Source organism: Protopterus annectens, chromosome 14.part0 (genome assembly GCF_019279795.1).
Source record: "Protopterus annectens isolate FY-2018-M chromosome 14.part0, PAN1.0, whole genome shotgun sequence".
Lineage (NCBI taxonomy): Eukaryota > Metazoa > Chordata > Ceratodontiformes > Protopteridae > Protopterus > Protopterus annectens.
The window spans coordinates 477133548-477158907 of record NC_056748.1 but is presented as its reverse complement, the minus strand read 5'-3'; the positions used below and the strand labels follow the sequence as shown (position 1 = coordinate 477158907).

Sequence of the window (25360 nt, the reverse complement as noted above, 5' to 3'; positions counted from 1 at the left end):
GAGCGGTGTCCCACAGGGCTCAGTCCTGGGCCCCCTCTTGTTCGGCATTTATTTTTCTGAAGTGCAGGCAAACATAGGGGGATTGTGGCTGACAAAATTTGCAGATGATTGCAAACTGGGCACCATAATTGACACTCCATCAGACACAGACATCCTCCAGAGAGGTCTCATAGAAATGGATAACTGGTGCCAGAGCCATGGCCTTAAGCTAAATGCCAAAAAATGTATAGTCATACCCTTTGGGAAAAACAAGGTAACCCCTAATTACCACATAGGTGGTAATCCATTAAACATGGAAGAAGTTATCAGGGACCTGGGGACCCAAGTTGACAGTAACCTCTCTTTTGACACTCACATTGCCAAAGTGGTTAGGAAGACCTTCTACATTGCCCACCTGATCATGAAGGGATTCACATCCAGATCAGGAGAGGTCATTGTACCCCTGTACTCTTCACTTATCAGACCAATGATTGAGTACAACGCCCCATTGAATGTACCTTACCCGACACCTGCAGCAGTTGGAAAGACCCCAAAAGTTCCTCACCAAAAGGATAAAGGGGCTCAAACATATGTCATACGATGCCAGACTGAAGAAACTCCAGCTCTATTCAGTCGCATACCGTCTGCTCAGAGGTGATCTGTGCCTGACATACAAGGCCATGTCCAACCCGGAATTAATGGACATGCTCCACCTCAAAAAATCCAAATCCACCAGAGCCACGAGAGCAAAAGACTTAAACCTCAACACGGATATAAATAGGACGTGCTGGAGGGACAGATTCATCACCCAGAGACTCCCTACACTATGGAACAGAATCCCAGTCCATGTGAGGCAGAGCCCCTCACTGACTCTGTTCAAGAGAAATCTTGATGAGTGGATGGGAGATCATAGGTTTACCCTGGGAATCATCTCTGTATCACTGCTGGACAGAGGCACAGCAAACTAATGGGTATAGTATTCTCATCCTAAGGGGTGGTGAAAGCCACACACACTCTGGCTAGGCTTATAAATGCCCTAGGGCAGATAGCCTAGTATGAACCTATGAACCTATGAATGGAATGGTCAACATTACTTGGTGTTAGCAGACTCTTATTCTAATTGGTCTAAGATTGACCTACTTCCTAATCTAGCATCCAGTACTGTCATTACTAAGATGAAACATCATTTTGCAATACATGGTAATCTGCAGAAAGTTATTTCTGACAATGGTACACAGTTTACAAGCCAGAAGTTCAAAATATTTGCTGAAGAGTGGGACTTTAATCATGTTACAAGTAGCCCTGAGTACCAACAGTCAAATAGTTTAACAGAAAGTGCAGTTCAAAGTGCAAAACAATTACTAGAAAAGTTGAAATAAGACAATAGTGATGTTTTCTTGAATCTCAGAAATATCCCTTGTGATAAACATCTTGGTTCACCTGCACAAAGACTTCTGCCGAGACAAACCAGATTCATACTACCCATTAGCAGTCATCTACTGGTTCCATGAGTCAAGAACAACAAGTTAATGAAAGCCCATCTGTTGAAGAAGCGCTTATCCCAGAAGTCTTATTTATGATAAGACCAGCAAACTGCTCAAGCCATTATGAGAAGGGGAGATAGTGAGGATGCAGACATCCAAAGGTTTTGATCAGATTGGTGTCATGAAAAGTGCATGTCCAGAGCTGGATTGTACATTGTGGAATCACAAGGAGTAGAATTTAGGCAGAATTGGAAATATTTGGTCCCAGTGTCCAAGCCTGTATTGCAGTTATCACACCTGTGAGAAATACTAAATCTCAGAGCGAGTTATCCAGCATTATGGTTCCACAGGACGTTCCAGTAAATATCCCTGCTCCTGAGAAGAATCCCAATACTCCTGAAACAGACTGTTCACCAATGATTGTCCCTGTTGCTAAACCCAGTTCTGATTGATATATCACTAGATCAGGTTGCATTTCCAGACCATGCTCCAGATACACGGCAACTTGGACATAAGGACATGAATGTACTGTTTATTTCTCAGTGTCCATATAATTGCATCTCTTTTTCAGATGTCATTTTATTGAGGGCAATTCATTAAAGAGGGAGGATGTAGATCAGTATGTATGTGTACTTTAAGGAGCTTTCCATGGGCGTGTATTAATACTAAACACGTGCGAGTCTAACTGCGATTTTGTAGTAAGCTGCAGAGATGTAAGCATGCATGTCTGTGTAGCCTGTCAGCTAATCAGTTCATTTATATTTTGAACTGCTGCTATCCATCCTGATGTGTTTCTATGTAAGAAAGCATATAAGCGAACTACCCTGCCTGTTTGCCTTCAATTGTAAACCAAGACAAGCAACACTAATGGCATTCGTTAACAGACTGATGTGTCAACACACATCACCATAAAAAAATTACTGCAGCTTAACTGCTTCTCCATTCAAAAACAGATAATGTGGAATATTAAGAGCACTGAAACCATATGAACTCAGTTTACAATGAGACTAAACTTTCATCTTTGAACCACTGACATCTTGGTCTCTTCTCCTCGAGTCCTTAATGAGAATTTCTGAAGTCACCAAAACTTAAATGCGCAATAAGCCCTTTATTAATAATCTACAACAAGAAAAGTAGGGTCTATGTTAAATCATCGAACGCTTAAAAAAGCGAACAATGATTTATCGAGCCCATGTATGCAAAAGCTTACAATGTCGAATGCTTAGAACAGCAATTTTTTTCCAAGGGAAAAAAAATAGCTGTTCCACAAAAGAAAAAAAAATTTTTAAACATTACATAAACTGGGGATCTTTGCCCCCACACCCCCCACACACACCCTACTTCAATAAACCAACTCCGAGATCACACTACAGTGACGAAAATGGCAAAGTAACAGAAGCGGCCAAGCAATTTCTTTCCCAGGGAAAGAATTTGCTTATATGCCGTTTCGCTATTTTGCCTTTTCGTGCTTTCAAGTTAGATCAAGATGCATTCAAAAGAATGCATCTTCAATCATTTAATAGGAGCCCGAAAAGTATTACATTTCCTGCCATTACTAATACCCTACACATACTCAGCAATCGTTTCTAAAAGAATGAGTAATTTGTCCTCATTAAAAAGAGGAGCTAAACATGGCTAACTAAAATAGTATACAGAGTACTGCAGTTACAGCACCCATGCAGTTCAAAGACTTCCATAGTACAAAGGTTGTACCAAGATCTTTCATTATGTTTACACTTTTGAAAGAAAATGTTTTCATAATGTGTTTTCACCTTTTCTATAATATCATGTAGCGTATACATATAAAACTATTTCCTAATGGTATAAGCAATATCAAAGTGCATTGTCAGTCTGTTCCCTAATACATGGATCACCAGACATAATACCCAATACTGCCTAGACACCAGCCACTGGAAACATATCTGGTAATAATCTAAGTTTGTTGGAAAAATCTGTTTTAAAAAAGGGCACCAAAAAAGAATGTATAGCTGTATAACTTTAAGGAAGTTTACTGCTTCCTTAACCCTATAAACCCTTTCAAAAGGTTTTGGCGCTTTTTCTCACTTTTATTTTCTTGTAAAATGTTTTAAAATGGATTTTATATGTAAACATAATGAACAGCAAACGCAATCCTCACATCAGGTCCCCTGATCTGGTGGAAGGGTTTACTATTTCTTGATGTTTTGAATTGGTCTGGTAAACTGAAAACATTCTGATGTAAACATAGAGAACACTGATCATGTTTTAAACTGCCATCTGTCTGAAAATGAAAATTATGTGCTTACCATAATGCCAGATCCATGATGTCTTCTTCCGTCTTCTTCAACTGTTGGGTATACTGGATCCAGTTGGATCTAATGCCTACAGCTCTCAGACTTTGGACTCATGGTCTCACCCTCCTCCCCTGCCTACAATTTCCATCTGCCCTCACAGTTCCTCAGATCAAGTTTGCCCCCATACATTATACTCCACCTACACTACAAAATCAGAAAAGACTGAAATGGCAATAGCACAGTCAAGGACTGTAAGTAAGGGTCTGGACAGGTCCAGTATGGTCAATCAAGAGCCCAAGATAGTGATAACTTGGAATGGAAGGAGTTAAAGTTGAGATGGACAGAAGACAACAAATGTGGATATAGCATTAGGGTAAGTATTTAACTTTCATAGCAGATGTTTTATATTCTGTCCATCTCAACTGAGTCCACAGCTACCACAAAAACCCTGTAAGGATGTTGTGAAGGAAAGTGAAGATGAATGAAGCCCTATACACAGACTGTGGGCCCATCTTAAAATGAGAGATAAACGTATGCACTGTAGATCAAGTAGCTGCAGCACAAATATCATCAATAGGACTCTAGAAGAAAGCTGTAGATGTTTTGCCACCACTCTGAATGAGGTTTCAGTTTGTTAGGCAGTGACAGTCACTTAGCTCTGCAGACAAACATAATGCAATGGGGCAACCACCTAGATAGCCTGACCTTGGATTGGAGACAATGGTTCCAAATTTAGTTTTAGAACAAGAGAGAAAAAGTCATCACCAACTAAAATCACCAATGCTCTAAGAAAATGTAATCAACTGTTTCACAAAAACCAAGTGCTTGCCTTTCTTCTTTTCTCAGTGACACATGAAGCAGCACTTCTGAAACATGTTTGAATTTGTCTAAATACAGAAAGGCTATGTGGCAAACCAAACATTAAGGTCTCCATACAGAAATCTGAATAAATTTTCAGTCCAGTCAAACAGGTTCTAATAATAAAGTTTTAAGCTTTGTTGAGGATATCATTAACAATTAACTGCAGCACAAAGTTATGCACAAAAAATTAACTAAAGTCACAACAGTAAGATTAGCATAAACCGCTTCAAATTTGTAACAATGGTCCAAGCTATTAGACTACAAAATGGTCACAAGAACAGCCATAAAGTCATGTTTATTTTCAGTTTTGAAGATGAATTACCAAAAACATGCATTATAAAGAATCAGATAAGGTGATAAAAAGAACTTCAAAAGAGAAGACCAGTAAACATCACAAAATCATACACAGCAGAAGCAGTTATCTAATAGCTAATACAGTAGAAAGAAAAAAAGTTGACAAAACCTATAATCAGACAGGCGGGTATATAAAATACCAGAAATATCCACAAAGCAATTACTCAGCAGAAGCAGCTACATAGAATAATATAGTGGACAATGATGCAACCTGGAAACAGAAGGACAGGCATAGAAAAAAATGAAAAATAAACCAATTGAGTAACACTGTGCAGAAGGTTTAGTCCACTGCAGAATCAAAGATAAAAAAATCACAGTGAATCAGAGTCCTAGTCACCCTTCTTAAGGAAGAAATTATTACCAACTAATAAGTAATGCTCTCCTTCAAGGCTGTCACAAAGAATGTAGTATTTTTAGTCTGCAAGGGAGCCTCTTAGGCAGCCAAAAGATATTTCTGTCACACATGAGTATTTGATGGATATATTAAACTTACTTTCATGAAATATTTGAGGGTATTCATTAAGGGAGAAGCATACCATTCTGTGGGGCTGTTCAGATGTCTACAATACTTCATAGTCACCCTCTAGAAGCTATGGAGACTTGCGACAAACATCCCTTCTCATGAGCAACCTTTCAAACTTCCTTAAGGGTGTGGTCTTCTGGAAATAAGCAATGCACCCCTAAATCATTCTCCTCACAACATCTGGGAGCCTCATACTTCTCTATTAACTCTGAGACGGAAGACCAGGATTTCAAAGTTCCGCATGGGCATTTTCATTTTTGAGTCCATGGACAATGAAAAGGAAAACCCAGTTAATGATATATCCTCAGGGTATAAGGTCAGAAATGGTACTACACAAAAGCAAATATCTGGTATCTTGTGGAGGGATACTAGGAGTAACTGCACAGTTGTTGGCAAAGATACAGTCTTTAAACTGGTATAGCTATGGTTGCCAAAAGAAGCAAGATTAAAAATAAGTAGAGATAATAATACCTTAAATCCACTGAAAAGCAAGACAGAGTCCAAAATTCAAAACGTAATACAACAAAACAAACAACTATAATAAATTACAAATGCTGGACTCAGTCTTGCTTCTCAATGGATTTAAGATATTATTTTCTCTATGTTTTGATTTTTTTTACAAGTTATGAAGGCACTGCAGGTTACGAGAAGATAAAAATAATCCTTAGGCTCATGAGAAACAGATAATAGGTAGTCCTACATTAACAGAACCAGTACATGGTAACTCTCTACCTCAAGAAATGACACAAGTCAAACTAGGGTAACATGACACAAGGCATCGGTGCTTGAAAATATAAGTTGATAATATAACATGAAACATATATTTGGTAATCTAACAGTAAAATAAATGCCTATAGGGTCTGAGCAGTAGTACTAAGATCTGATGCCCCAGGAGTATCAGATGATATTTTCCCCCTCAACCCCTCCCCACCTTATTTGCCTTCACTTACTCTCCCCTAATCTCCTCCTCACAACATCTGATCCAGCACCCTCCTCAGGCAGTCACTTACCTCTCCTTAAACCTACTATACCAAACTGCTCTTACATATACTCACCCTACTCCACCCTACCATGTCACCTCACCACCTTCTTAACCTCTTTCTTCCCCTACTAACACTAGCTCCTCTTCATACCATATACCGCTGCATTTTATAGCACTATCACCAACTCTCTCAAATAATTTCCACCCACATAACTACCCTCTCACACTTAGTATCTCTCCTCACCTGTTCTTACTCTTCCCTACCTCCCTTTATTCTATTAAGATCTACCTTAGTGTTTCCCTAAACACACGTATAAAGACAATAAATCCATGTACACTTGGGCCTACTCTCCTTTCTGACCAATTTCTTTGACTCACTACTCCTGGATGGTGACATCCACCCCAACTCTGGACCACCCATCACCACCATTCACAAACACCCCCACCTCTACCCCTTCAACCACTCCCCATAGCCACAGTCCTTTTACTAAATCCCTAACTATCTTTTCTCTAAATATCCAAAGCATTAATAAAACTACAGACCTGCACTCATGGATTTTCCTCTACTCTGCCCATATCTTAACCCACTCAGAAACCTGGTTAAAATCGCACATCTCAAACTCAGAAATCCTTCCCCCAGGCTATAATATCTTCCAGGCATACAGAACAAATAAAAAAGGTGGAGGTGTTGCTATACTCAACTCTGACCAGCTTACTCACTCTCCACTCTCACTTTCCATACCTAGCTTTGCTCCTGCTGAAATTCTACTAGTTAACTGCCACTTAAATCCTTATAAAAATTTTGCCATCGCATCCATCTATATTCCCCCAGGGAGCAACATCCCTAGCCTCGAAAACTTTCTCTCTTGGCTTACCCATAATGTTACCTATGAAACTATCATACTTTGTGACCTAAACATACACTAGACAGCTCTCTTTTTTCCCAATCTCCAACTTGTAGTCTCAATCTATATGGCTTCCACCAACTCATATCTTTCCCTACCAGGTACAATACAAACTCTTCTTCAGGATCTATAATAGACTGGATCCTCACCTCAGACCCTCGTCTTTACCATAACCCTGGCATTCTCCCTAATTCCCTAAGTGACCATTCCCCTATTTATATGCAGAGATACTCCCAACACCTTCCCAATGAACACCTATACAGAGAATGCCATGATCTGACTCACTTAAATCCTATTTCATCTCCACATTGTCCAACATTAACTGGTCCTTCCTCAAAAACCTCCCCCATAATGATGTTGTAACCACTTTTAATACTCTATTTCTAGATGTACTTAACTCTATGGCACCTTCTAGAAAAATTAGGCTAAAATCAAAATGTGCCTCTGGCTAACTAAGCAAACACGCTCTATCATGCATCAGAGTGACGCAGCTTGGAAAATAATGGCTAGAAATAAAACTCCTCCCTTCCTCCAACACTACAAGGAACTTAGAAACAGGTGTAAAAAACTTGTCATCAGAGACAAAAAAACATTCTTTGCCTCCAATCAAAGTTGCCCACACATCAACCCCCAAAAATTCTGGTCTGCCATAAATAAAATCCTCCACTCTGGTAATCCTCCTACTCCCAACCCATTCACTCTAAATACTGCCCCAGAGACTGCTGCTCTCTTAAATTACTTTATTGAAACTATCCAAAAATTAACTCCAAATAGCTATACTGCCACTTCTCTACCCTCTCATCCCAGGCCTCCTTCCTCTCAAATCACAACTAAATAAAGTTAAGCCCTGCTCTCCCTCTGTTGACAATTTACCTTCCTACTTCCTTACAATTGCTGCCAGTGCTATCACTTATCCTGTCTCTAGTCTTATTAATCATTTTATTACTGAATCTCTCATCCCAGACCTACGGAAATCATTCTACACAATCCTTCTTCACAAAGAAGGCAATTCCACCAACCCATCCAACTATCGTCCTATTGCTATACTAGCCCCCCTTTCTAAAATTCTTGAAAAGTATAATGTGTATCCACACTCAGCTACTTAAACCACTGCTAGATAACCTTCTTACTCCCACCCAACACAGCTTCAGACCTCACCATAACACTTCTACAGCTCTGCTCTCATTTACACAAACAGTATCAGAAGCCCGTGACAACAACCTACTAGTTTCCTGTCTTTTCCTTGATCTCTCCAAAGCATTTGATACTGTCTCTCAATCTAAACTAATCAAACTCTATGACCTTCATCTCTCCACCCCATCTTTAAGCTGGTTCTCTAGCTACTTATCTAACAGAAAACAATCCATACATTGGAAAATTGTCATCTCTCCATTCCTTCCTGTTAACACCGGTGTACCCCAAGGCTCAATATTGGGACCTCTACTTTTCGGTATTTTTACTAACAGTTTATCATCTGCCTCCAACCTCTCCACACTCTTACAATATGCCGATGACTCCACCCTTATCACCACTGCCCATAGCATCCCTGAGCTCCTTGCTCACCTAAGACACTTTTACATCCATTGAAACCTGGCTCACCAACAATTAACTGATTCTAAACCCAAAAAAGACAAAACTTCTACTTTTCCTTCCCAAAACACTGTCACCACACAAATCTACTTTCTCTATTACCTCCCACAACAATACCACCATCAGACCTGAACCTTTTACAAAATTACTTGGTGCTACAATTGACGAATTAAAATTCGACATACCCATCCATCACGCCATAAAAAAAAAACAAAAAAAACACCAGAAACTTGGTCTCCTATACCAGAATCACAAACTGCTCCCTTCTTCCTCCAAACCCTCCTTGGCCTGTCTCTCTTATTACCCTGTCTTTTGTATGCTGGTCCAGTTTTTACCAACCTTCAGACTTCACTTCTCTCTAAACTAGAGCAAGCATACGATAAAGTAGCTAATTTGCTTCTAATCTATCTAACAAATCCCATTACTGCCTTGCCCTTAAATCATTACAATGGCCTGAATTCCCTAAAAAATGGTCTCTTTCTCAACTGCACATCACACACACAATTCTTTATAATCCCATATCTTGTCCCTCCATCTCTAACATTGTGTACCTCTATAACCCACGCCGTCAACTTTGCACATCTGACAAACAGCTTCTTGACATCTATAAGCCATCAAAAAACATTGGTAAATCCCTGTATAAGTTACTCTGTAGCCCACACCTGGAATTCCCTTCCACTGAAATTAAAAAGCATCTCTTATAAGCTTCAATTCAAACAAGAACTCAAACATTATCTTCTTAAAACCTGGTCCTGCCCTTGCCAAGCCCCAACCTATCTGACTGACTTCTTCCTTTATTCTATTTCTGAACACTTCAGTTTCTCTCTCTCTTTTTCCACCCACCCACTTCTCTTCTTCTCTCACTACTTTAATACTGCAATTTAGAATATCACAATCCGTTCTTGTAAATATTCCTACTCATGACCTACATCTGCTGCTATGTATTTGGAATTTTTTGAAACTTATACAATAATTTTTTAACATTTTTTTGTATTGTCTCTTGTCATTACTACGGCTGAAACTGATGTCCTATTGAAATATTGTGATTTTTACCTTTGTATTAGTTATTGCTTTTTTTCTTTTTGGTTTGCCTTGTATTATGTAATTGGAGCTTTTCTCCTCGGATCTCCACTGAAAATGGGCCTTTGGTTCAGTTGGACCAACCCGTTTAACAAATGACAAATAAATAAAGTCATCTACCTCAGGGAACTACCACATTGACAATAGTCCCAGGAGTTGACCCAGTTGTTCGGGATTTGGGAACTTATGTGGACAGCGACCTAACTTTGACCAACACATGTCCATTCTTACAAGTAAGTCCTTCTACATTGCACAGGATATACATAAAGTGATTTGTGTCTAGATCAAGAGATGTCATCGTCCCCCTTTACTTAGTCCTTATTAGGCCAGTCACACAGTACAATGCCCCCTTTGGCAGGTATCTGTCCAGAAACATGTAACAACTGGAGCCCACAGAAATAGCTGATTAAAAAGATACAAGGCCTAAAAAATATATCTAACAAGGACCAACTCAAAGCCCTGTCATTATACTTGGTACCCTACAGACTGTTAAGGAAAGACCTGTGTTTGGCATACAAACAGCATCAGAAATACTCAGACTATGGATCTAAACCTCTTCTTCAATACTGACAGAACAGTTTGGAGGGACAGGGGATACTGCTGCTCCAGAACAGACTTCCCATCTGCATAAAACAAAGCTTATCCTTGTCCATATTCAGGTGCAACTTGGAGCAATGGAGGGGAAGCAGAAAATTTATCACAGGACTGCCCACTGTACTACTCCTAATTGAAAGGTACAGCTCCTAAATGCTTTACCCCAGAGTTATTCCCGGAAGGGGTAATATATTAATTACTGACTATGGGATGGGAAAGGCCAATCTAACACCAAAAAGGCTAGGTTAATTCCAGCACCAAAATGGATACTGGCTAGGTTTATAACAGTCTTCAAGGGCAGTTAGCTTAGTATTTGCCTATGAACCTATAAGAACAGAAGAAATGAAAACAGCTAATATACAAAAAATAGTGGCCAATGCCAGTGGGAACTGCTGAACAGGAGGCATGCACAGAGAACACAATGGGATATTAATCACAAAAAAAAAAAATCTGTTATTGTAGGACAGAGAAGGTCTACAAGACCTGGGGAATTTGATATTGGACAATAAAACTGTTGAGACACCAGTATATACATATGAGCTGTTGCCGAGAGATGTCCATGAAACAGGAGGGGGTGGTCCTTGTCATCCACAGAGTAAAAGAATGTGATTTCTTCTCTTTTCTGTTAAGTAAATACAAGGTTCCCTCTCTGAGTGCTTACTTCTCTTTATGTTATTTAGTCTCTTTTACCCTAGCAGGACAAAAAGTACCATTTGGTTGGTTGGAATAATTACTATTTTTGTTAACTTTTTTTGCCAACACAACATTTAAGTGTCTTACGGCATTACTTTTTGATTGCACAATCAAATTCTGTGCAAAAACAACACTCTGTCATCACTGGGAAACATGCACAGTGAAGGAAATGCTTACTGGTGGAAATAATTCATTTGCACAAGGGTGTGAGATGCTTGTGGATCCAAGATGACAAAAACAGAAATCCAAGGAAAATCAAAATCAAATACTATATTAAGCAACAACTTCCTGGATTAACAGATATTTTGGAAAGTTAAACTAAGCTTTAAACAATGGGACACACTGGCAGGAAAATGGACAAATTACAGCATAAAGAAAGTACAGAAAAGTTAAAAGTTTATTCAGTGCTACACTACACAATCAAGGTCCAGCAGAATACAAATATGCAGTGTACAAATTAATGATGCTACGTCTTACAAATGTATGCTAATCACAGCCACAATGCAAACTAGTATCCCAAGGCACACTTTCTTATTTATGCCAAACAGTAAAAGGAAAGGAAAAATTCAGTTTGGTACCTTTTTAATTATAATGTTGCAACATGATGAAACATGGTGCATTAGTTCCTGAATAAAAAAAAAATGCAAACTTCTTTGCATGTGTAATTCCAAGACTGCCAAAAAATTTAGAGTCAATAAATCCAAGTATCTTAACTTAAAGCCTTTATTGGTTTACTCTAAAATTCATAAGAATGAAGTCTGACATCAAACTTGCATTTCAGCTGTACATTGATCAACATGTTGATCTAAGCTCTCCCTGTATGAAATTAAATGGTGAAAAAAAGGGCCAGTGAAACTGCTAGTTTAAGTAAAAGTTGGTACTGACTGGATGCCAGCCAAGACAAATATGGAAATCTTGAGAGAAACTTACCAGAAAGGAAGAGAAAACAGAACCTTTACAGCTGTTCAGCAAAAAAGCAAAGTTTCAGCTTTGGTACAGAAGGTGGCTTCTAGTAATTTAGAGGAAAAATCAAATCCACTCATAGGTGATTAAAATAACTGGAACACTGAAACAATATATTAAGTCAAATAATAAAAGGTTGGAGAAAACAGAAAAGGCTTTAACTACCTATTCAGATGAATTGACAGAACTGCAAAAATCACAGGCTGAACTGAAAAAAAAGGTTGGCCAAACAACGATGCTTCTCAAGAAGAGATATTTCAAAACATTGTAGTTACAAGACAGAACATGCAGAGAGAACTATAGAGATTTTCTGCTCTACCCAGTAAAGTTAATGCTGTCTGCTTCTTCCAGTTTATGAAAGTAGAGATAAGCAACTGGACTGCACTCCACAGCAGGATTTATTAACAAACCGCAAATCATGTGACTGCTCCAAAGTTGGCCATGAGAAAGAAGCCAGCACTTACAATACTAAAGACGCAACCATGGCAACAGAAAGGATTGTGATGACAAACCTGTGGCAGAAAGAAAAAGTATTTTTTAACAGCTGACAGCAGAATTTTCATGGGAAATGATCATTCACTGTACACCACGCAGAAAAGAAACACATTTATCCCAATATTCAGAGAATGTCCAGAGGCAGGTCTGATATTCAAGCTGCTGCATCAAGTTGTCTTCAGAATCTTTTTTCCTGGAGGATCAAGGTCAATTTTAATGCAGAACTGACTAAAGAGAAAATAAAGTTTGTCCATCAAAGAGTGAGCCAGAAAGTAGAAGAGGACTTTCTTATACCTCTTCCATTGTTTCAAAAGAAAATGCTTGAGGGGAAAAAAAACACAAGAGCTGTCTAGAGGAATCGGGTACTTTGGACTTGACCCAGAGACTGGTAGTGAGAGATTAAGATGATCAGAAAGAAAACAAACACCGAAACTTGTGAATAACTGTGACACTATAATGCAGCAATCCTGCTGACTATAGAAAAGATGAAAAAAGTGGCTTTGCATGAAAAAGTGGCAGGGACTGGAATTTTGATGACTGTTAAAAACTGGTGAGTGAACTATAAAGGGTACACCCCACTTTATATTATTAATGTTTAAAAATACACTGCAATGAATGAGGAAGTAAATGCAAATAAAACAGTTTTTATACTTCTCAACATTTGCATAAAAATAAATTTGCATTCTATGTTAAAGCAATTTGGAATGTGTGGAGACGGGGGGTATTTTTAATATGAGGTGGGAGAGTTTTATAAGTGAATGACTTTCATGTTAAAGATATTAAAGCAAGCAAGTACGTTTTTGTTACGTTAAGATATACAGGTATTACAATGAATCAAAATAAAAAAGGCTGGACAGAAGCAAGTTAAAGTTAATGTAATGTTGTGATCTTGGGATGATGTGGTGGGGGTAGTGTGTAAAAGTGTACTAATCATATTATATGTAGAATTAAGATAATAACTTCTCCTGTTTTTACAGGGGTGGGTGTATACAATAATGTCCTTGGTTTAAGCTACAGACAATTTTATAGCAGAATGCTTGAAAAATGTGATAAAATGAAAAGCAAGTAAAATGGTAACTTTCTTGCATGTACAAATTTATAAGCCATTTTTCCATTAGGAAATGTTCTCAGCGACAGACAAGACAGCTGTAGGTGCAAGCAGCTATCAAGGGACCACCAAACCATATGTTCTGAGTGAATTTTACATGTATTCATTGATACATCTGTAAAGTTACTCTCTTGCTTTAATTGTTGACTCATTTTACTTGGACAGGAGTTGTCTGCAGGTGCAAGTAATTAACCCAGAGAGCACTGGGCACTCTTTGCTGAGAGAAATGTAAGATATATAGTGTAATTAACATTAAAGGTAGAGTGGCAAGCAGTTCAATGAAAAATAAATGAAGTCTGAAACTGTTGGAGGTGAATAAGTTAAACAAGTTGTTGCCCCTACCAAGCAGCCTTAATACTTAAATACATTTAATACAATAGTACAAACTTTTAATTTGTTTATTTAAAGGTAGCAAATAAACTTTTATCCTAAGGGCTAAAAGCAGATGTTTACTTAAAGCACGCAAGCTGTTTCTCACATCTGGGAGGGGAATAGTGAGAAGAAAAGAACAAACAGCAATCTGTGCAAGTGGGAACACAGGCTCATAAACATGCTCTTTTGCAAAAATAACCCTGACTTTATATTATATAATGCCTGTGGATGCAGCCATCAATTTGGGCCAAATGTTCCAATCTGGAGAGGTAAACTTCCTTAGTTGAAAATGTACAACAGTTTTGTGTGCTTGTTCTAAGTTAAAGGGGGAATGAGAGTACTGAATATTTTAGTTTCTTTTGTTTAAGTGTTTTCACTGAAGCAATAAGTCTTGAAATTTTTACAAACTGACCTGAAGGTTGGGTTTGTCTCTATAGTAGAATGTATTGCTAAATATCCCCTCAGTGTTGTCTTTTCTTACACTCAAGTCACTATATTTCTTCACAGAGCAGAGTCTGTGGTCAACTACATCTGATCCCGATATTGCAGCACTATGTTACAAAGCCCTACACCTACAAGTTTATTGAGATTTTGTCATTGTTTCATAGCCTGCGGTCACTACAGCTGACCCTGATATTACAGGAGCTTTGTCACAAAGCCCTACACCTACAAGTTTACTGAGACTTTTGTCATTGTTATATGCAAGCATATTTATCATAAAAAATCTTGCTGCATATTAACTTTAATAAGTTAAATAGATGCCTGCTCTGTGAAACAGTAGGACCCCTTACTAATTTGGCCACCATCTCCTTTTGCTTGACCAGCAGACATTACTGTATATGCCAGTTATTTAGTCTCAGGAAATTACAGAAAACCTGTTTTACTTGCATCTCTTTGTTAACTGCTTTGTTATGGCTATAAAGTGATTGCTCTGTTATAAATGGACCTATAAACTGACCTGAGGGTAGGAGGCCTGCTATGAACCCCAACCCTACCCCCAATAACCACCCATGCCCTTACTCCAATATTATACTTCCCACATACACATTTCTCTTGGGACTCTTTATCCAAAGCCCTCCCCAAATCACCTTACTACTTCTACACATACACTTCTATTTCTTGTTTTCTATTTCCTTACCTCTCTCTAATTTTTAGCCCTGTTTCCAACTATCTTTCTCCCTCCCATACTGCTTTACACTACATCAATTTATAATCACACCCTCCCTAACAATAGTTATCTATTCCACATTGAATCCTTTTATTTTCCAAAATAAACCCTCATTTTTCTTATTTTGACATCATTATACTCTAGCCTTTAATACCACTATGTTCCTTACATTCCAAAGATACTAGGACAACTTACCACCCTTCTTTTATAAACTTATACTTCCTTTAGCTCTACCTCAGACAAACTCCCTCCAATTCCAACTACATTTCAGTCAGTCTACTACACAACATACCCCTCCCACACCTCATCCATATTACTCTAACCACACACACCTTTTTGTGCACTACTGTCCCAAAATATTTTCACTTATACTCTACCCCCTATAACTGCTTCACTTCTAACAGCCATAATTCCCCCCTACTTCCATTTAAGCTCTCACTCTACATCAATCATGCTGTTTTACTCATGCCTCTCATTTCTCTTCCTCCATCTCCTTTCTACCAAAACTCCTCCAACAACACTAATACAAAAGCACACCTCAACTATTACCTTATCATCACCACTCAATCCCTCCACCACAAGCTTCTACCAAATAACCCCAGCACTGATCTCTATACCGATATTCTTCTATTCCCACCCTAAAGTCCTCAATATTAACCTAAAACTAATACAAATACCCAAATTACCTAAAATTCCTAAACCACTAGACCTTCTTTCACGGCCTTACACTTGTGTGGGAACATTCACCCCAACCAAGGTCTTATTCCTACTACACAGACAAAAAAACTTATCACTCTTATCACAGCCAAAATCCTTACATTTCTAAAACTTAACTTATCTAAGAAAATCTGCATAGTTGTTTTATACATCCCTCCTGGGCAAAACATTTCCATTCTTGAAAATATTGCAGCCTGGATATCTCAAACAATACTGAATTAAACCATTATCCTAGGGGGACATTAACACTGACTGGCAGACACTAACCTCACACCACCCAACAAACAGTAGAAACCTTTGTGGCTTTACTCAACTTATAAATACTCCTACCAGATATAGCAAAATAACATCCAGCATTCCACCCTGGCCTGGATACTAATCTAAAACCCTTCAAACTTTACATCCTCGGGCACACTCCCCCACTCCTTAAATGATGACCTAGCAGTCTATACTCGCAGGACTATCACTCAACTCACAACACAAGTTCAAAACCATATGCAACCTACAAAAATGCAGCAAAGAGGTATTTAATGAATCTCTAAAAGCTATAGACTGGTTTGTCCTAAAAAGACTTCCGCTTAATGATGCAGATGAACATTTCAACACCACCTTCCTAAGCATTCTTAACTCCCTATCCCCACAGCGAACAAAAAGAATAAAAACTGACCATGCCCCATGGCTCACCAAATCATGTAAAATTGTAATGAAAGACAGGGACAGAGCATGGACTGCCTGGCTAAAGAATAAAACAACATAAATATTCAATTATACAGACAACTCCACAATCAAACAAAAAGACAGACATTGAATGATAAAATCTCATACTATTCCGACAGTCAAGATAACCACAAAAACAACCCTAAAAAAATCTGGTCCTCTGTAACATCTCTGCTCAACCCAGGAAATAGAAACAAAAACTTTTTTTTTTAATTAAACAATAAGTCTCCCATTTCACAGACAGGCAGGACATTTTCTCCTGGATCGTCGGTTGAAAAACAGTGCTCTAGAATATAAATCGTTATGATAATCGTCTAGAATGTAAATAATGCTGCAACTTCCTGTTATCAGGCTTTCCATATAATTTATGCTTGAACATTATGACCATTATGTAAGTTGAGTTTTTATTCTGACAAACTAATCTGTAGTTTTTCAAATTCTGTGCTTGAATGTTATAAATATTTTATGTCTGTTAAGTTCTCATTCTGACAAACTAATGTGTTGTTTTCATATTTGAGCATGAATGTTATAACTTTATTATGTCTGTCTAGTTTTTCATTCTGTTAGCCATATGTTTCTGGAGCTTTTCTCCCCAGGCCTTCACTGAAAATGGGTACTTCATGACCCAGTTGGACTTTCGTGGTAAACAAATGCCAAATAAATAAAATGTGACACAGGTTCAAATGGAGATGAGAAGCAATTGCATAAGAGTTCAGCCTGCCAAACATTAGTGTGTAGATGTAAGTCAGAAGTTGGAAATTCACATTCAAAAGAAATACCATGTACAACAGGTGACAGTAACAGCTTTCTATCATAATGGATACAGTGTCCATATTATCATGGAATATATTGGCTTTACATGCATGTACAAATATAAATCACTGAATTATATTAAGAAATGTAGGGTGCAAACAGCAATGGTGCAAGGGATGCATTTGGATAGAAATGAACATGAATTTTACAAAAAGGATTTCAGGATGGACATAAAGCAGGATATTGGGGATAAAGAAAAAGGGGAGTAATAATACTGATTGCTAAAGGTGCTCCAATAGTGACAGAATAGGAATATACAATAATAATAGATCTGTGATAGGTAGAGGCTAGCAAAAACTGCTACTATGAAGCTTGAGTGAATTTTGGGAGAAATAGTCAGCTTTTATCAGGGAATATTACTTATGGGTGGGGACCAGAATTTAATCTGCAATAATCAGGACACATCAGTGGAACACTCAAGCGAAAAATATAACAAAAAAAAAAAAAGAGTAGATTTCCGAAGAAATATCTGAGATTATTTGGTATGGGAGGTGTGAATTCAGTAGCAGTAACTTGGACAGAATTTACACATTATTCCTCAAGGTAAATAATTGGGTTAAAGTTGACGGAAATCATATTTCACAGGAGCATGTAAATTTAACTGATAGCTTTGACACATCCAATAACTATTTCAGATCATACACCAATAAGAATAAAGACAAAGATACAGGGTAATGAAGTAACAAATTAGATACTGTCACTTTCCTACTTGCCTGCTTGAAAGAGAAATTTACAAAATGGGTAATGGACATAATTCAAGAGTTATAAGGGAAGATATGGATTTCTTCAGCAAGGATAGCTAATGAGTAGAATAAAATGAAAATGGAGTTTAAAGACCAGGGAGAAATAAAACAGACATAAGAAAGTAAAATGAATTACTTAGAAGGGTTGACAAAGGTTAAATTATTGTAAAATAAGAATCTCACAGAAAAAGAAGAAAAACAAGCGCAAAGTTCTAAAGGGAAAATAAGGGAGTATTTTGATAATATGGATGCATCTAGAAAAAAAATCTGTTGGGCAACTCTTTTTAGAAAACTCTAGAGCTCAAATTTAACACAACAATTTAAGGAACCGAGAATAGAAAGGGTTGTCTACAAACCTATGGAAGGTTTATCAAGAAATAGGTCATATAGATCTATTAAAGATATTTAGGAAATGTTATGAAAGCTATATACAACAGAAAAAAATGTGGAAAACAAAAAAGGTAGAAATGGAAATATTTATGGAAAACTTAACTATGCCAAAGTTAGAAAAAGATGAGGTCCATTACTTTATATATATATATATATATATACAGGAAGAGATGAGACTGATGTATTATTAATCTTTAGGTAAGTCTCCAAAAACAGAAGACATTTCTGTGGAAGCCTGGGAGTTGGGAGTGAAGACCATGATAAACATCTGGAAGATTTTGTTTAACACTATTTTGACAGGGGGGGCTACCTAAATTATGGAAGAATGTTGTGCTGGCTGTATTACCCAAAGACGGGCTCTTCAAACCTATTTCAATTTTAAACCACTCTTATAAAGAGTGTATGTCTATATTTTGCCTGTAGAAGTTAGTCATGTATGCATAACACTTGGAGATCGCACCAATGGATATACACCAATTTGGTTAACCTATTAGTCTGAAAACATCTCTGTCAGTTATTGCATTTATTTTATATTTAGTCTGCATTGCTAAAGTATAAACTTGCCAGATCTGCAATTACTTTATTTTTTTTTCTATAATTGGGAAAGCTTTGGTTTTACACTTTAACAGGAGAAGACAGGAACAGAGCCATTTCTGAACTTGTAATTGCTAAAAAGAACCTGAGTATGATGTTCTACTATTGGTCAGAGGATTGTTTGATTTTTTTTTTTTTTTTAGTTTCTCAGCATTTAATCATGCACTGTACAGACTCAGGGAAAAGAAACTTAACTTTCCCTGTATAACCTTCCCCATAAATCCCTACTACTCAAAATAGCCTGTAGTCGATTGAAGAGCTTCTGACTTGCACTAAGAGGCATATTGCACTTTGTGTACTGACTTACATTCTATTTCTGGAAAGATAGCACACACCAGAAAATCAGCTTCAACCCCAATGGTGCTAAGCCCCCCCCCCCCCACGGCTCACATTAGTAAACTTCTGGAACCATGGATCTGCATTTTCCAAACCCTCTCTGAAGCCAGCTTGGCTGAAATAGGTATTCTGGAATTATATAATAATCATCTCATGTTTACTGACCACCACCTAATACTTAAACTGAGACTGTATGTGAGAGATGTAGTCATACAACCTTACTGGAGGAAAAGCTTTCACATACAGCAACTACAAATAGCAAACAAATTGTCAGTAACAACGCCACACTATATAATACAGACTAAACACACAAAGCTATGCATGCTGAGGTTCTAAAAACTAACTTCCCTGAACTACAAATGCCTCAAGTGCAAAAATAAGTACCCTCAGCAATCTCAAAAACACTCAACTCAAGCAGCACCCACCAAATATACATCTAGATAACACATTGTCAACTCAAAAGTCCACAAGGCAAACCTCCACACAATCCAACATCCTAATCACAGGTGACTACATATGAGACATACTGCTGCAACATTCACCAGGCTGAGCAATGAAAGGGTCAGTCAGTTGCTTATCAGGATCCAAGATTTGCCACATCACACATGCACTCAAGTCCTTGCACCATGAGTACAAGCAAGATACAGTCAAACTACTTGTGGGAGTAGCTGACTTGAGATGCACCTTCCTGGACTATATGAAGAGAAACATGACCAAGTTCTCGGAATGTGTATCTGTGGCAAGTATGAATGTAGCCTTGGGCAGCATTTTACCTTCACCAAGCATGATGCTGCAATACAAACAAAACATAGGCCAACTTAGGCTTAGTTTCTGGTGTCATTCAAAGGGCGTCCAGTATAAATATCAGCCTGGGAGAAGATAGCAAACATTCTAAATGCTTTGTCAGGGATGGCCTGCACCTACTCCCCTAAGCCTTTTGTATGTTGCAAAAAACCTTGTCTATCTATCCCATACTGCCTTTAAGCAACATAAGTTCATAGGTAGGTACTAGGCTATCTGCCTGAGGGCATTTATAAGCCTAGCCAGAGTGTGTCAGCTTTCGCCACCTCATTGATTAATTAACTGAGCCTCTGTCAAGCAGAGCCAATGAAGTGATCCCAGGGGTGTATTTTCTGTTACCCATCCACTCGTCAAGGTTTCTCTTGAAGAGTGTTAGTGAGGGGCTCTGCCTAATGTAGTTAGGAATTTTGTTCCAAAGCATGGGGAGTCTGTGACAGAAATCTATCCCTCCAGCATGTTCTATTTATTGTTGTAGCGAGGTTTAGCTCACTAGAGCACGTGGCTTGCAGAGACTTGGATTTCTTTAGGTGGAGCATGTCCATCAATTCTGAGTTGGACATGGCTTTGTAAGTCAGGCAGAGATCACCTCTGAGTAAGCGATATGCCACTGAGTACAGCCGGAGTTTTTTCAGTCGGTCTGCATAGGACATATGTTTGAGGCCAGTAATCCTCTTGGTGATGTACTTTTGTGGTCTTTCCAGCTGTTGGAAGTGTCTTGTGAGTTACATCCCAAATGGGGCATTGTACTCTATGATGGGTCTGATGAGTGACTAGTAGAAGGTCACTATAATCTCTATTTCTAGATGCAAACCCTTTAGTAATTAGATGGGCCACATAGAAGGATTTCCTAACTACTTTATCAATATGATTGTCAAAGGAGAGATTACTATCTACCTGGGTCCCCAGATCTCTTATTACCTATTCTGTATTAAGGGGGCTGCCACCTATGTGGTAATTCGTGGGTGTTTTGTTTTTCCCAAATGGGATGACTATGCATTTTTTGGCATTTAGCTTGAGGCCATGATTTTGACACCAGGTGTCCATCTCAGTAAGGCCTTTTTGGAGGATGTCCGTGTCAGCCGGAGAGTCAATTATGCCTCCAAGTTTGCAGTCATTGGCAAACTTGGTTAGCTGTAGTCCTCCTGTGTTTGCCTGTACTTCTGAGAACTATATACCGAACAGTAAGAGTCCCAGGACCGAGCCGTGCGGGACACCACTTGTGACTGGTTTAGAGTCGGACCTGGAGCCTGCTATTCATACCGCGTGAGTTTGGTCTGTAAGCCAGTTGGCAACCCATCTTGTGACGTAGGGGTTTATGTTCAGGCTGGTGAGTTTTTCTATAAAACCTGAGTGAGGAATGGTGTCCAATGCCTTGGCGAGGTCAAGGTAGGCTGTGTGAACCACCTTTCCCTCATCTATGGCCCTGGTGATTGTCTCAAAGAAGTCAGCCAAGTTTAGTAGGCATGATCTGCCCTTAAAGCCGAACTGGGTCAGGTCAAGTGTTTGGAGGTTCCCAATGTCTTTGTTAATGAGTTCCATGATGATGCCCTCCATAGCCTTCCAGACCAGGCTAGTCAGGCTTAACGGGCGATAGCTACCAGGGTCAGTTGTGGCCCCTCCTTTGTGGAGCGGAATAACCGTTGCTGTACGCCATTCTGTGGGCACATAGCCTGTGGAGAGGCTGAGGTTGAACAGCGTGTTTAGGTGGGGCTTAGTTCATTCTGTAGTTCGTGCAAGACACATCCTGGGATACCATCTGGCCCCACTGACGCTGTGTTTTTGGCTTTTGAAAGGGCTGCTTTCACCTGTGCGTCTGTGATTTCCAGGACACTACACTTTTCTGGTACTGTTGTGGGTCCTTTTGGAGATGAGAGGGGGGAGTGAAGTTTGCACTGAATCTATCTGCCAGGATGTTGGCAATATCAGTAAGTTCAGTATATTTTGTGCTATTTTGCACTAGCTCAGAGCATATCTGCGAGTTGCCACTTAAATTCTTGACTTAGCTAAAGAAGGCTTTGTGGTTATCTTTTGAATCCTTGGCTATTTTTCTTTCGAAGTTAGTCTTGGATGATTTTATGAGGGACCATAGTTTCTTACTGATACTGATCAGGGATGTCTTTCCTTCTTGGGATTTGCTTTTTTTCTGAACAAGTTTCCTCCTTTTATTGTATAATCCGTTTATGGCAGGGGTCCACCAGACTGGTTTCCTTCTCTTAGTGGAGTGAGTCTTGGTTTTGGCTAAGGATGGCATGATCCATGCATCCTTGTAGGTGCTCATAGAGTGCATTTGTAAAGGATTCTGCAACCTCAGCCTCTCCACAGGCTACGTGCCCATAGAATGGCACACAGCAACAGTTATTCCGCTCCACAAAGGAGGGGCCACAACTGACCCTGGTAGCTATCACCCGTTAAGCCGGACTAGCCTGGTCTGGAAAGCTATGGAGTGCATCATCATGGAACTCATTAACAAAAACATTGGGAACCTCCAAACACTTGACCCAACCCTGTTTGGCTTTGTTAAGGGGCAATGTTATCCTTTAGCGTGGGGGCTGTGAAACTTGCCACCTCTGTCTTAAGTAAGGTGAAGTTTGCTTTAGAAAAGTTTTTCACTGTGGTTTCCTTGGTTGGGGGTGGTGGTGGGGTGTGGACATCCAGAGAGATTAGTTTATGAGCTGATCTAACCAGTGACAGGTTGACCTCCGGTGCGGAACACCTGTCGCCTATGTTGGTGATGACCAGGTCCAATATGTTTTCACCTCTGGAAGGGGAGTTTACCAGCTGATCCAGGGCATTCGAGTTGATAAATTCAAGGAAGCGCTGAGCCTGGGAGTTTGTACTCAAGTAGTTTTCCCAGTTAATGGTAGGGTAATTGAAATTGCCCAATATCACAGTGTTCGGTTGGACCTTCATGTTTTCCAGTGTCTCCAGAAAGGCAGAGTGGTGGTCCTGGGTCATGGAGGATGATCTGTAGCAGGCCACAATTTGCATTACAGATTTGCCCGACTTTAGTTGCACATGGATGATCTCAGAGATATCATGCTGTGCCACAACCTGGAGATGTAAGTATCCTTGATGAATATGGATACACCCCCTCCTTTTGTGTTTCGGTCCGTGTTATGTGGTTGAAATGTGTGGTACAAGTTGTAGCCCGGTAGTGCTCGAGTGCTCTCTGGAGCCTTGAACCAGGTTTCAGTTACTGCACAGATGTCGACGTTCTCCATACTGGGGAGTGCTTCAAGCACATGCATTTTGATATTTAAACTCCTGGCGTTGAGTAGCATAACCCTGATTTTTTTATTTGAGCTATTTATGGAGGTGGGTTTGTCTTTTGAGCCTTGCCTAAAAAAGGCACTATGGGGGCAGCAAGAGGACATCTTCTTCAAAATCTCCCAGCTTAACTAAACAGGATTCATTTAACATACAGATATTGCTGTTCAATGACAGGAGTATCAATATCATCATCAACAACCAACTTTTTCTCATTTTCTACATGAAGCTGGGGTGTCATGTCAGATGCTGCCATTTCTCTCGATTCAGTGCCACTCTCCTACCTTCTATGACAGTCATGTTTGACTCACAGGTCTTCTCTCACAATCCATCCAACTCCGCTGGATGCCCTTGTTTCCTCTTGCATTCTTCTAGTCTGTCTCAAGTCATTTTCATGAGATTGTCGTCTGCTTTCTTGCACATATCCCCAAACCACTGTAATCTGATCTCTTTGACCTTCTCTGTGATCATAGCTACTTGGGTTTCAGCTCTGAAGTCCTCATTTTGTCAGCTGTCCCACAGTAAACATGATACTATCCCCATCTCAGGAATTTCATCTCCATCACTTCTCGCTTCCTTAACTGCTCTGTCTTCCCTGGCCAAGGTTTTTATACCATACATTAGTACTGCTTGCACCAATGTTTTGTACACCTTACCTTTCATCATCTTTGGCATTCTTCTGTTGCTCACTACCCCTGATACTCTGCCAGTTGGCTATAGTTCCTCTGATTTTAGCTCTGACCTCCTAATTCAGACTTCCTTTGTCCTCAGTCACCTTCCTAGATATGTGAAGCTGTTAACCTGTTCCACTATTTTCCCATCAATTCCAATTGTCTTCTGTACTCATTTCATCTGGTTACAGTTTTGCATTACATTCCCCTATTACTTGCTGAAGTACTTGTTCAGAGTCTGCATTTCTCTGTTTACAGCACCTTTGTTATCTGTCCCTGCCAGCCTGTTTGGTAATGGGGTCCATCACCAGTATAAACACCAATGGGGTCAGAGCTGAACCTTAATGCACATCCACTCCCACTGGAAACTCCTCTGTGAGCACAGACACTGTTTTGTACTTGTGTCACTGGGTCACTGTACACAGTCGGTACTAATTCTACCAATGTTTCTGGGACTTCAAACCAAAGAAAGACTTGCCATATTAGCTTTATTGGGACCTTGTCCTATGCTTTCTTCAAGTTTAGCAATGTGCAGCTGGACTCTTTCTTCATCTCCCATGTCTTCTTAACTATTTGTTTCACATTGACTTAGTTGTGCTGCTGATCTGAATCCAAACTGCTCATCTCTCATCTTACTTTCTACTACTCTGCGTATTTATCAATCATCCTCTCCAGAATGTTCATTCACAGTGTGATAGGAGCTTAATACCTGTTATAATGCCCACATTTGCGAAAGATCCTTTGCTCTTATATACCGGCACTACTATGCCAATTCTCCAGTCATACAGGACACACCTTTCTCTCCACAGTACTCTCTGGAGCCATTTCTCCCTTAACCCGCCCAAAATCTTGATTGTATCTGCCATAACCTTTTCTTGGTCTGCTGC

The 25360-nt window shown here is 39.2% G+C and overlaps 1 protein-coding gene across 1 annotated transcript in view; it reads right to left on the bottom strand.

Moving 5' to 3' along the window:
* Positions 1-25360, bottom strand: part of MMS19 (MMS19 homolog, cytosolic iron-sulfur assembly component) — a 2295919-nt gene that overhangs the window by 1621588 nt on the left and 648971 nt on the right. The gene's annotated exons all lie outside the window — the stretch shown is intronic.